The 14555-nt window shown below is 38.1% G+C and overlaps 1 protein-coding gene and 1 pseudogene across 1 annotated transcript in view; one reads left to right on the top strand and one right to left on the bottom strand.

Annotated features, from left to right (window-relative positions):
* CPA6 (carboxypeptidase A6) overlaps positions 1 to 14555 on the bottom strand; it is a 337798-nt gene that overhangs the window by 152141 nt on the left and 171102 nt on the right. The gene's annotated exons all lie outside the window — the stretch shown is intronic.
* Positions 8503 to 9170, top strand: LOC108544892 (nascent polypeptide-associated complex subunit alpha pseudogene; annotated as a pseudogene).

The following is a 14555-nucleotide window of genomic DNA, read 5'->3' as shown; positions in this document are numbered from 1 at the left end:
AAAACAAATAATTATCATTTGGAGAGTAAATGGTGCTTGGCCTACCCAACCCTGATTATTTGAAATCATATTATAAACAAAAATGTTGATGATTCTGTCTAGTTAACCAAATAAAGACAACAAAATCTCCTTTTAAAATTCCTATTCTAATTCATCTTACATGGAGCAGTCCAATTAATCATTCTATTAAAACCACTTTCAGTGTCTCTACCATACTCCCCAAATTTATAATTACTACAAATTGCTTATAGAACAAACTTCAAAATTTTAATCTTGGTGATTTGAAGCTCTCCATTAATTTAGTTAAAAAACTGGATGCCAGGAACTCCACTAGGCATTGCTAAGAATACAAATGAGGAACAGGACAAAATATGGTTTCAAAGTACCTCCCCATAAAACACTTAAAGGAAAAACAGCAAAGAACCCTGGCTTGGCAGACACCTTTTCAATCAAGTAATCACAGTGAGCATCATCAGTCATGGCACACATAGACACTCATGCTACTTGATTGGATGAGATGAAAACATAGCATGATTTTCTTGTGTTCCTGCCAGAGCAGCATAACAAGATTCTAGTCATAAGGAAACGTCGGACAAAGCCCAACCAAGAAACATACTTTAAAAGAGCTGGCATGAAATCTTCAAAAGTATCAAGATCATGAAAATCAAGGAAAGACTGAGGGAAACTAAAGAGATATGACAACTTAATCCCATCATGTGATTCTGTATTAGTTAGATGCTTTTACCATAAAGGCCATTATTGGGAGAACTGGTGAAGGTTGAGTAGGGTCTGAGGATTAAGTAATACAGCAATGTTAATTTCTGATTTTGAGGGTCCTATTGTGATTATTAGGAAAATGCCCTTGTTTAAAGGAAGTGTACTCTAAAGAATTCAGCATGATGGGGCATCTTACTTTTCAGTGGTCCAGGACAAAATTTCTTTATACTATACTTCCAAATTTTCTGTAAGTTTATTTCAAGATAAGAAGCTATTAAAGAGATATGCTTTTCATTTACTATTCTGCTTCTACATAATGAAAGAAGGCTGGGCAGCTAGGACACTATTAGCAATTGTCTAGATGACAGTAGAGCAATGGCTGTTGGAGTGGAAGGACGTGAACCCATAAGAGTTTATAATGGTGAATTCTACAGGTTTAAAACAGAAAATTAGAGCTCAGGATTATCTCTGGGAAGTTACAGACTGTTCTGAGATGCGGTCTCCCGCACAGAGAAGAGCAGTGTCAATATGATGAGGGGAACCAGAAGCTGATAGCTCCTTAAGAAGAGCTTTAAGTCCAATTTTCCCCATCTAGGCCCTTCCAACCTCAAATACATAAACATGTACTTTTTGGCTTATTTTGTCTTCTTTTCTCTTGTTGTACCTTTATCAACTCTGTATGTCTCTGTCACTTCCTCCCTTCACAGTCTACTTGGGCACTCACAGTCCTATATTTTGTTCAGGTTTTGGTTAAGATTTGCTCCCTTCCTGGCTCTGATAGAATGTCTGACGCAAGCACACAGCAAGTATTCGGTGGTTGAAAGCGCTAAGCCCTCCCGGTGGCTGTTGTAAGGCAGATGCTGTTACCAATGCAGCTCCTTACTCTGCATTCGTTTTGTAGTTCTACATACAGTTGGTGCTATGTCTGACTGTGTCCTCCCAACTTCATATGTTGAATCCTAATCCCCAAGGTGATGGTATTAGGAGGTGAGGCTTTTAGGAGGTGACGCTTTTGGGAGGTGATTAGGTCAAGAGTGTGGAGCCCTCATGAATTGGATTAGTGCTCTTATAAAAGAGACCCTGAGGAGCTCTCATGTAACTTCTACCATGTAAGGACACAGTGGGAAGATGCCGTCTCTCAACCTGGAAAAAGCCCTCACTCAACAGACATCAAATCTGTTGGCACCTTGATCTTGGATTACCCTGAATCCAGAACTGTGAGAAATAAATGCTTATTGTTTAAGCCACCTACCCTTTGTGGTATTTTTGTTAGAGCAGCCCCAATGGACTAAGACAGTTGATATTACACATTCTTGTATTTCCTGATATACTATATTGCAATGGTATGACCCTCTGTTTTCTCTGTATACGTTTTGTCTCCCCTAAAAGATGGCAAGCTCTTCCAGGGCAGATGATGGGTCTCCACAGCAATGATCACTGTGATGAGCATGGAGTAGTTGCTCAATGAATGTCTGTAGAACTAAACTGAGTCAAAAATTAGAATGAAGAGAGAAAAAAAAAAAAAAAAGACATAACCAGGGCCAAATAGGATGTGACAACATGCTTTACTTATTTAATTAAAATAGGAACCATAAAAATGTATGTTTTGGTGTGTTAACTAAAACACAAAGTAACTGTTCCTGAGTAAATTAAGCATGCTAATCGAGAACACAGACCTGGAGACAGCTGCCTGCGTTGCATTTGACTGATGGCTCTGCTTCTTATGAGCTCTACCTTCCTGGGATTATCAGCATCATTCACTGCCTGAGGTTTTTGTATTAAGTGAGATCATATATGTAAAGAACATGAGTGATTGGCAAATTGTAACAACTTAGGAAGATTAGCTAAACATCACCTTTTTCCCTAAAAATCTTGGACAGAAAATGGGAAGGCACAGCTCTGAAATTCTTTCAGGGAGGTCATTCTTTAAGAGGCCTCAGCTGGGAAACCTGCTGTTGGAACAACCCATCCAGAGTTTGGGTAGGGAGAAGGAATCTCATATCCAGCTCCTTCTGACTGCCTTTACACAAAGTAGGCTGTGGGGCTCAGGGATGACTGATTGATAAAAAAAGATCTGATATTTTGTAACCTTAAAATCTCACTCCTTTCTCCTAGGAAGGCCACTTCCCTCCAACTGCTTTTCCCATGCTTTCTCTTTAAATCTGCAAATCTGCATGTTTAGTCCATGTCCTTCAAGGCTGTCCTTGCTACTAATTTTACTGATTTCTACCACATTCTATGAGTCACAGAATGATTTATCTACCTTCCCTCACTCCCATGACCGAAGCAGTCATCTTAGGCTGCAAGGCTATTCCATACTTTGGGGTATGAGCAGCTCATTGATAAGTTGCCTCTTCAAAGGTTTCAATATGGAAGAACATTTCATAGTGCTTTATACTGATCCTAATATACTTCAAACTGAATGGATGTTAGGAGGTCCTGGGGAAGGGACTTTGCACAAATTGTTCACAGCTGTATATCCAGGATGTAGAAGGACACCTGCCACATGATAGGTGCTTAGCATTGCAAAAATGACATCACTTCCCCAGAGGAGTTTATCATCTTGCTGGCAAGACAAAATCCATGAATAGGAAACAGAAAACACTATGCAACTGGTCTCTGGTTCTAAGATTAAAGTTTGCCATTTCCTGGAGAGGTCTATCATGGTAAAACCCAGATTTTTCTCTCTAGTCTCTGTCTGTGATGCTTCTAAAGCTTTTTTTGTTTGTTTGCTTGGGGTTTCTTTTTGACAGCCTGTGCTTCTGTTTCTTTCTCTGGGATGCAAGCTGAGCAGTGACGATTAAAAGTATTCCTTGTTTTTTTTTTTTTTTTTTTTTTTTATGTTTTGGAGATAGAGAACTACATCTAAGGTGTTAGCTTATTTAATTCAGGCCTCCTACTTGTGACTCAAGAATATATCCTTTTACAAACTGAATTCTCTTACAGAAGTGAGTTCTCAAGGTCATAGGAAGAACAGTACAGAGATGAATTGAAGGCACAGAATGTTCTTGTAGCTGTCACACCAGTAAAAGTATACTCATCATTGTCCACTAGAAGAGAAAAACGTCTATGTTTCCAGTCACTATTTCTGCCTAAAGTGAATTTTCTAACTTAAAAAGGCTTAATTCAGCTCTTTTCAAACATTAAGTATGATGTCAGTGTATTTTAATTAGGGATTAATATTGCTGATAGATTTCTGTGGTTTCTTTTTATGTAAAATGATCTGTAATGTGACAACATGCCTATCTCAATTAAACGATGATCAGAACAATCAGCTGCAAACAACAAAGGATAACACTGTCATCATGACAAATAATCCTTATGAAAGGATTTTCATAGGATTATTTGACTCAACGTCAAAACATGCTTACTGAAAGATGAACTGAGAACCACAGCCTGGTCTTCTAAATCATTTAGTACGTAACATGCGGTCAGATCAGCTACGCCATCTGAATTAAAGCTAGAGATGGCTATCTAAATCAGCATGACCCCAAAACAAATATATTGGATAATGGAGAGCAGGTGGGAGGCAATGAGAGAGAAAGAACTGGGACTATGCCATGGCGTATTTTTGTTGTTGCTGTTGTTGTTGTTTATTAGGATCTTGCTCTGTCATTAGGTATGTTGTAAACTGCTGCAGAATCCTCAAAATCCAGATGTAGAGATTGAGACTGTGTGTAAATACTTCAAAGGAGAAAGACAAAGAGGATAATGGGATGCAGAAAAACAAAAATGACAAGAAACGTTCTGTCAGCAGCATGCGATGAAAAAACCCCATACAGATCAGGCAGAGCATGGTTATTTCTGAAAATGACACTCACTTTGAAGGCTGTTCTTTTAGTCAGACCTCCATTAGGCTAAGGACCTCTTCCACTGCTGACATGATAGATCAAAGGAAGCACCTTGCACTGTCTGCGGTGCATGACTAGCACAAGCCACTACAGACACAGAACAACGGAGCAGGCTATGGACATGCAGCCAAATCACCATCACAAAAGACCACTTCTTTCACTTATTACAGGATAAACTACTTTGAAAAAGACCTTTAGGACTGCATAGTCAAGGATAGTTCCTTGCCAAACTGTTTAGTTTTTTTCCCAAGAGAAAATAGAATGAGCAAGTCATTAGTTGGTATGGATCAATTTCTACTCTGAAATGTGGCTTGATTTCTAATGTCAGTTTGTCTCAGCACCCTGACTCTCAGGAAGATAAGATTTCTCTGAGATGTCATCTTCACCTTGACAAAGTTTTCAAAAAATACAAGGCTCCTCATGTGCCACTTTGGAGAATGCCTCCTGCAAATACTTGGATAACAAGGGAAACTTCCTTTCTGTTGCCAAGACCAAATTAAATTTTAGGAGAGAATTTCACTCCTAAATGGTTACAGCTGATTCATGATTTTCATTTCTTTGCCAGACACTCAAATGGTTTTTGAAGGGCCTTCCAAGGCAAAAGCAAATCCTCACCTCTGGATAAATAGCTCGAATCTCAGAGGAGATAACAACCAATTCTCCAGTGTTCTCTTGTTTGGCATTCTCCTCTCTCCCCATTGTTGTTTCAATAGTATTAGTCATTAGTTTTCCTGCAGAAGAACATCTTCCTCCAAAGATAATGCTGTTTGGATATAACACTATTGGTTCTGACTCATTGCTGCCCTGTTCTGACCTTGCAGTGACCTTCACTCTTGCACTGGGATGGGCATCTCCTCATAGTGTACAGACAGTGCCCCACCAGCAGGCAATACCCAGGAAGCTGTCAATGTCCATGTCTGACACCTGAGCCTCTACCTTCTCAACGCCAATGGAGTGAATCTCCAGTCCACTTTATCAATCCACTTTAAGGACAATATCTTGTGTCACCTCTAAAACCTTAAATTTTAATTTCTCACTCTTGGACCACAAGTTCCTGGCTATGTTTTCACCTTTCTGATTTTTAATATCATTTAGATATCTAGTCCCTAGATACTTCTGCTGTTTCCTGACTTCCATTGCCTCTTAGCCTTCATTCTTTCTCTGCCCAAAGTGGACATTTTGGTTGATAATATGTACAACTATCTCATGGTCTAGCTGCATGCTGCACCCTCACCACCAAACCCTAACCCTAGATCAGTACACCAATTCACCCTTTCCATCCCTATGCCCAGAAAGCAGGAGCTGCTGGAGAAGCACAGGGAATGTGTAGATTGGTTCCATTGCATGATCTCTAACCTCTTCAGGATACTTAATGTTCATGTACTGCAGATAATCAAATGATATGCCCAGGAATGGTGGGAAAGTAGAAGGTTGTTCTTTACATAAGAATGGCCATTGTTTGGAGTAGAAAGGTGGCCACTCTTTAGGCCACAGTATATAACCTAAACTGTGACCTGGCATGAAAAGGCAAGTTGGACACCCTGCACTAGCAATCTGAACTATAAGAATGGAAAAAATTTATCAGTTGGCACTTTGAAAGAGAAGCAGACATGTAGAAAGTAGTAGACTTACAGTAATGGTAGAGGAGAGCCTCTACCTTACCCACCTCTTTCTTCTTAAATGTGTATGATTATTTGGACAATAGGTTCAAGAGAATAGACAAACCTGTGCAACTCCTCTCTCTTATGGGATATCAGATGCATGGGCTTGGCCAGGGCAGATTTAGGTCTTGTAAGACCTGAAGTTCATACAGTTTTGAGATGTCCTCTTAAAAAAGAATACAAATTTAACACAGGCACAAAGGCAATCAAATGCATTTAAAAATTGCTGCTACTTTGTATTGAGCTACATAATAGTGTAATCAAATTACTCTTATATGGCAATCATTGACTTACCAATGAATAAACATAGGAGTTTTGCCACCAAAACATTGCTTTCCTCAGGACATTTAACTGGGTCAGTGGCAGTTTTGCAACGCTTTTTGTCTGGAGGTCAGCAAGATGGTGGAAAAGAAAGTCGTGGGCTTCATTCCCCTCCACAGGAAAATCAACTAGAACTATCCATAGACAAAAACACCTTGGTGAAAACCCCAAAACATGAGAATAAACCTGAACCACTTGTGTGTTCCATGGAATTGAATAAAAATCTACATTGAAAAGGCAGGAGAATCAGTTTCACTTTGACTATGTTACCCCTCTGCCATCCATAAGTTGGCGCGATGCCACACAGGGTACTCCCCAGGGCTCATGGTTTCTATAGTGAGAAAAGAGAACCAGGGAAGTGGACAGCCAGCTTCCCTAGCATTCTGAGATGCTTCCCAGGAAGCCCACTCTGTCCTTACCTCATGGGGACTGAGGAACATAGGGGGAAACAGTGCAGTTAGGCCACCCGGGGTCAGGCAGAAACAAAGCAAGGAGGTGGGGCCCACAGAGATCAGCACACAGAGTTTTGTGAATGTACCTGTCTTGCTGGACAAAAGGGCCTAGCCAGATGCCTCACCTGAATTCAGGGCAAAGGGAGCAGCTCAGGCTTCTAGATAAGCTGAAAGCAAACTCTGTCTGCTCGGGGTCATTACCAGCTGGCCCATCCAAAATCATAGGCTAGACTGACTAGCGAAGCTCTATCCCTGCCAAAGAACTCCTGTAAAAGCCAGGAAAGTTGGCTCTCTCTATAAAGGCATAAACACCAATACAAAGACATAAGGATTACAAAGATTTAAGAAATCATGATACCTCCAAAACAAACAAAGAAAAAACAATGAGAAAGCTCCAGCAATGGACCCTAGAGAAAGGTAGATCTATGAAATGACAGAAAAAATGGAGAATAATCTACTTTTAAAAGTTCAGTAAACTTCAAGAAAATACAGATAAAAAATTAAATGAAATTAGGAAAACACACAACCAATACCAGAAATTTGACAAATAGAGACAATATGAAAGGAACAAATAGAAATCTTAGAGATGAAGATTACAATGACTGCACTGAAAAATGTAATAGGAAGCTTCAACAGCTGGCTCATCAAGTTGAAGAATCAGTGAACTCAGAGACAGAACATTTTAACTACTTAATCAGAGAAGCAAAAAGAAACGAGAATGAAAAAGATGAAGAAAGCCTATGGGAATTACGTGACACCATCAAGAGACCTAACCTATGCATAATAGGCATTCAAGAAACAGAAGAAAGAGAAAAGGGGCCAAGAAGAGTTTTTATTATTTATTTATTTAGAGGCAGAGTTTTGCTCTTATTGCCCAGGCTGAAGTGCAGTGGCACGATCTTGGCTCACTGCAACCTCCGCTTCCTGGGTTCAAGTGATTCTCCTGCCTCAGCCTCCCTAGTGGCTGGGATTACAGGCACCCACCACCATGCCCAGCTAATTTTTGTATTTTTAGTAGAGAAGAGGTTTCATCATGTTGACCAGGCTGCTCTCGAACTCCTGACCTCAGGTGATCCACCCGCTTTGGCCTCTCAAAGTGCTGGGATTACAGGTGTGAGCCACTGTGCCTGGCAGGAAGAGTATTTTTTGAAAAATAATGAATGAAAACTTTCCTAATCTGAGGAAAGAAGGTAACAACCAGGTACAGGAAGCACAGAAGTCCCAATTAAATTCAACCCAAAGAGGAGTTTACCAAGATATATAACAACCAAACTGTCAAAAATTAAAGACAGAGTTCTGAGAGCAGAAAGAGATAAGAAATATATTATACACCATGAAGTCCTAATACGACTATAGATGGACGTCTCAGCAGAAGTCTTGCAGGCCAGGAGACAGTAGGATGACATATTCAAAGTGTTGAAGAAAAAAAAGACTGCCAACCAGGAATACTTTATTCATTACTTTCTGCCACCATCTTGGTTCCATATTCCCCCCGACAAAATGCCCAATAAAGACACAGAAGTCATCTCTGCTACGGAGCATGACTAGCCAGAGCCACAGGCTGAGACAGGGTCTGTAACAGAATCTAACAGTGATGAATCAGTACCAGAGCTTGAGGAACAAAATTCCACACAGGCAACAACCACACAACAAGCCCAGTTGTCAGCAGCAGCTGAAATTGATGAAGAACCAGTCACTAAAGCAAAACAGAGTTGGAGTGAAAAGAAGGCACAGAAGGTTATGTCCAAATTGGGTTTTAAGCAGGTTACAGGGGTTACTAGAGACACTATTTGGAAATCTAAGAATACTCTGTCATCACAAAACTAGATGTCTGTAGGATCCCAGTTTCAAATACCAACATGGTTTTTAAGGGAAGCTGAGATTGAGGATTTATCTCAGCAAGCACAGCTAGCAGCTACTGAGAAATTCAAAGTTCAAGGCGAAGCTCTCTCAAACATTCAAGGAAACATATAGCCTCTTCTAACTTTACAAGAGGAGAGTAAAGAGGAAGTTGATGAAACAGGTGAGGAAGTTGATGAAACAGGCGTGAAAATTAAGAATACAGAATTGGTCATGTTGCAAGCAAATGTAATAAGAACAATGGCAGTTCAAGCCCTGAAGAACAAAGTAATGATATGGTTAATGTGATTATGGAATTAGCAATGTAACCATCTGAAAACAAGAACTTTTTTTTTTTTTTTGGTGTTTCAAAAGAGTAACTGCAGCTTGACTTGAAATTTATACTCTTTCTATCATTAATAAAGTTATAGTTTCTTGTTAGATAAAAAGGAATATTTTATCCAGCAAAGCTGTCTTTCAGAAGTGAAGAAGAAATTGAAGTTTTCCCAAACAAAAGCTAAAGAAGTTTATCACCACTAGACTTACCTTTATAGGAATTGCTAAAGGAAGTTCTTTAAACGGAAACAAAAGGCTGCTAAATAATAACGTTAAACATATGAAAGCACAAAACCTAATGGTGTAGGTAATACAGAGCAATAATCAGAATACTCTAGTACTGTAATAGTGACATATAAGTATATTCCTAGTATGAGGGTTAAAGGGCAAAATTGTTAATAACAACTACAGCTAAAATAAATTATCAAGGGATACATATCACAAAATGATATAAATTCAGACATCAAAGACATAAAATGTGGGAGGAGAGTGAGAGTTTAGAGTTGTATGCAATAAAAGTTAAGCTGTTATCAGCTTGAAATAGACTGTTATAAGATATTCTGTGTAAACTTCATGATAACCAAAAAGCAAAAGTAAATAAGAGATGGAAAAAAAAAATTTAAAAAGATTCAGAACATACCACTACAGAAAACCATCAAATCACAAAGGAAGACATCAAGAGAGGAAGAAGGAAACAAAGTATCTATAAAACAACCAGAAAACAATGAACAAAATGGTAATTGTTAAGTTCTTACCTAGCATTAATTACCTTGAATGTATCTGTATTAAATTCTCCAATTCAAAGACACAGAGTAAATGAATGGATAAAGAAACAAGAGACAACTATATACTACCTACAAGAGATTCACTTCATTTTTAAGGACACGCATAGACTGAAAGAGAAGGGATGAAAAAAGATATTTCTTTTTTCAAAGAAACATCTTTCAAAAAAAGGAAACCAAAAGAGAGCAGAGGTAGCGATACTTGCTTGTGCCAGACAAAATAGATTTTAAGTAGAAAATTATACAAAGAGACCAAGAATGACATTCTATAATGAAAAAGAAGTCACTTCATCAAGAGGATGTAAAAATTATAAACACATACGCATCCCACAGTGGAGCACCTAAATATATAAAGCAAATATTAAGGAATCTGAAGGGAGAGAAGAGAGTGCCATTCAATAACAGTAGAGGACTTCAATACAGTGCTTTCAATATAGAACAGATCATGCAGACAGAAAGTTATTGAGGAACCAATGGACTTGAAGAACTTGCGTCCTTTGTAGGGACATGGATGCAGCTGGAAACCATCATTCTTAGCAAACTATCACAAGAACAGAAAACCAAACACTGCATGTTCTCACTCATAGGTGGGAACTTAACAATGAGATCACTTGGACTCGGGAAGGGGAACATCACACACTGGGGCCTATCATGGGGAGGGGGGAGGGGGGAGGGATTGCATTGGGGAGTTATACATGATATAAATGATGAATTGATGGGTGCTGACGAGTTGATGGGTGCAGCACACCAACATGGCACAAATATACATATGTAACAAACCTGCACGTTATGCACATGTACCCTAGAACTTAAAGTATAATAAAAAAATAAAAATAAAAAAAAATAGACCAAATGGACCTAACAGACATATGCAGAACATTCCAGCCAACAGCAACAGAATACATATTCATTTTAAGAACACAGAGAACATTCTCTAGGGAAGATCATTTATTAGGCCACAAGACAAATCTTAGCAAATTTAAGAAGACTGAAATAATATCAAATATTCTTTCAACCATAATGGTATGAAACTAAAAATTAATAACAGGAGGAATTTCAGAAAATTCACAAATAAATGTCAAAAATGATACAACTTAGCAATCAAGGTCAATATAGAAATTAGGAAATTAAAAGATATATTGAAAGAAATGAAAATGGAAACATAGCATACCAAAACTTGTGTAATGCAGCAAAAGCAGTTGTAAAAGGAAAGTTTGTAGCAATAAATGCCTACATCAAAAGAGAAGAAAGATTGCAAATAAACAATCTAATATCACATCTAAAGGAAATACAAAGAGAAGAACAAACTAAGCCCAATGCTAGCAGAAGTAAAGAGTAAAGATCAGGACAAATAAATTAAATAGAGACTAGAAAAACAATATGGAAGACTGATGAAACTAAGAGTTGGTTTTTTAAAAAGATGAACAAAATTGACAAACCTTTAACTAGACTAACCAAGAAAAAAGAAAAAAGACTAAAATAAAATCAGAAATGAAAGTAGAAACATTACAACTGACACTACAGAAATACAAAGAAAAATAAGAGACTATTATGAAAAATTATAGGACAAGCAATGGAGAAACTTAGAGGAAATACATAAATTCCTAAACATATACAACCTGCTAAGACTGAATCACAAGAAGTAGAAAATCTGAACAGACTGATAATGGAGTGAGGAGACTGAATCAGCAATAAAAAGTCTCCCATTGCTATCATTTGAATATGGTTTGTTTATTCTCACCAAAACTCATGCTGAAATTTGATCCCTAATGTGGTGGTGTTGGGATGTGGGGCTCAATGGCAGGTGCTGGGGTTATGGAGGCAGATCCCTCATGAATGGCTTGGTGCCATTCTCCTAGTAGTGAGTAAGTTCTTGCTTTTGAAAGACTAGGCTAATTCCCACAAGAATGGATTCGTTCCTATGAGAGGAGGCTATTGTAAAGCCAGAATGCCCCTCAAGTTCCTGGCTCTGTGCCCATGTCTGCTTTTTCTTTGATCCTCTCTGCCATGTTGTGATGCAGCATGAAAGCCCTCTCTAGAGGCCAGGGCCATGCATGCCCTTAAACTTCTCAGCCTGCAGAAGTGTGAACTAAATAACCTCTTTTGTATATAAATTACCCAGTCTCAGGTATTCTTTTATAGCAACACAAAATGGACTAAGACACCCATCAAAGAAAAAATCCAGAACCTGATGCCTTCATGACCGAATTCTACCAAATGTTTAAATAAAACTAACACTAATTATCTACAGACTTCCAAAAAAATATTGAAGAGGAGAGAATACTTCCAAATTCTTTTTGCAAGGCCAGCAATAACCTGACATCAAAGCCAGACAATAAAATCACAAAATAAGAAAACTACAGACCAATATCTTTGATGAATATAGATGCAGAAATCCTCAACAAAATGCTAGAAAACTCAACATTGCATTAGAAAGATCAATCACCATCAAGTGGGATTTATTCCTGGGATGCAAGGATGGTTCAACATTCACAGATCAATAAATGAAAGATACCACATTAACATAATCAAGGAAAAAGCATGATTATTTCATTAAATGCAAAAAAAAAATGCATTTGACTAAATTCAACATCTTTTCATGATAAAACCACTCAACAAATTAGGTATAGATAAAATGTACTTCAACACAATAAGCAACAAGCCCACAGCTAACATTATACACAATGGTGAAAAATTAGAAACCTTCCTCAAAGACGCTGAACAAGGCAAGAATGTTCATTCATGCCACCTCTATTTAACTTAGTATTGAAAGTCCTTGCCAGAGCACTCGGTCAAGAGAAAGAAATAAAAAGCATCCAAACAGGAAAGAAGAAGTGAAATTGTCACTGTTGGCTGACAACATGATCTTATACATAGAAAATCCTATAGATTCCACCAAAAATCTGTTAGAACTGATACACTAATTCAGTAAAGTTGCAGAATATAAAATTAACACACAAAAATCAGTGGCATTTCTCTACATTCACAACAAACTTTCTGAAAAAGAAATCAAGAGAACAATCCCATTTACAATAGTTATAAAAAATGAAACACTTAGAAATAAATTTAACCAAGAAAGTGAAAGAACTGTACACAAAAAACTATAAAATATCAAGGAAAGAGGCAGGGTGCGGTGGCTCACGCCTATAATCCCAGCACTTTGGGAGGCCGAGGAAGGCGGATCATGAGGTCAGGAGATTGAGACCAAACTGTATGGTGCTTCCTTTAAAATCTGAAAGCAGATCTACTATATGATCCAGCAATGCCACATATGGGTGTTTCCCTGAGATATTTGAAATCAATATGTCAAAGACATGTCTACACTCCTATGTTCACTGCAGCCGTATTCACCACAGTCAAGATACGGAATCAACCTAAGTGTCCATCACTGATGAATGGATAAAGAAAATGTATATATACACAATGGAATACTAACCTACTCAGCTTTAAAAAAGGAAGAAATTCTGGGCTGGGTGCAGTGGTCACGCCTGTAATCCCAGCACTTTGGGAGGCCAAGGTGAGAGGATCACCTGAGGTCAAGAGTTTGAGACCAGCCTGGCCTGGCCAACATGGTGAAACCCCGTCACTACTAAAAATACAAAAAATTAGCCAGGCATGCTGGTGGGCGCCTGTAATCCCAGCTACTTGGGAGGCTGAGGCAGGAGAATCACTTGAATCCCGGAGGTGGAAGTTGCAGTGAGCTGCTCCAGCCTGAGCAACAGAGTGAGACTGAGTCTCAAAAAAAAAGAAGAAATTTTGTCAACATGGATGGAATTGGAAAAAATCATGTGAAGTGAAATAAACCAAACACAGAAAAACAAATAACACAAGACAAATAATACATGTTCTCACTTGATTTTGGTATCAAAAACAATTGAATTCATGGGAACTGAGAGTAGAATATGGTGGTTACCAGAGGCTGAAGGTTGGGAGAATGGGGAGATGATAATCAAAACCTCAGTTACATAGTAGCAATAAGTTGGATTTTTTTGAGGTGTACTGCACAGCATGGTAAATACAGCTAGTAATTGAGTACTGTACATTTTAACATCACTTAAGACAATAAATGTCAAATGCTGTCATCACAAACATTTCAAATATTTGAGGTGATGGATAAGTTTATTAGCTTCATTTAACCATTCCATTGTATAAAACAATCCTAGCATAACTTTATACTCCATAAATATATACAACTATAATTTGTCTATATGTATATAAAAAAAATTTTATCTGGAACCACCAGACTTAATCAGGTCAAGATGTGCTAGCTGCACACTAAGATTTGATTTGATATATTGGGATGTATAAAACATATGACCTCTCACATAGATATAAATCCCACTGCTAGTAGAAGTGCTATAGGTGTATGCGCTAAAAGTGTAGAAATTTAACTTGACATAATTTCCATAAAATATATGGAGCATTTAATCATATGTGCTCCACTATCAAGCATATTTCTGACAGCAGGGAATGTTCATTTTGACAAGATGGTGATGAGAAACAAATCTTTTTCTTACAATTATACATATCTGATGATATGAAAAACATTCTACAGAGTAGCTTCTGGCTTCATAAATTTCAAATCTTGCTTCTTTA

This window comes from Rhinopithecus bieti, unplaced genomic scaffold, assembly GCF_001698545.2.
Source record: "Rhinopithecus bieti isolate Rb0 unplaced genomic scaffold, ASM169854v2 scaffold_27306, whole genome shotgun sequence".
Taxonomy (NCBI): Eukaryota; Metazoa; Chordata; class Mammalia; order Primates; family Cercopithecidae; genus Rhinopithecus; species Rhinopithecus bieti.
The sequence above is the reverse complement of the archived record's forward strand: the minus strand, read 5'-3'. Positions and strand labels throughout refer to the sequence as shown.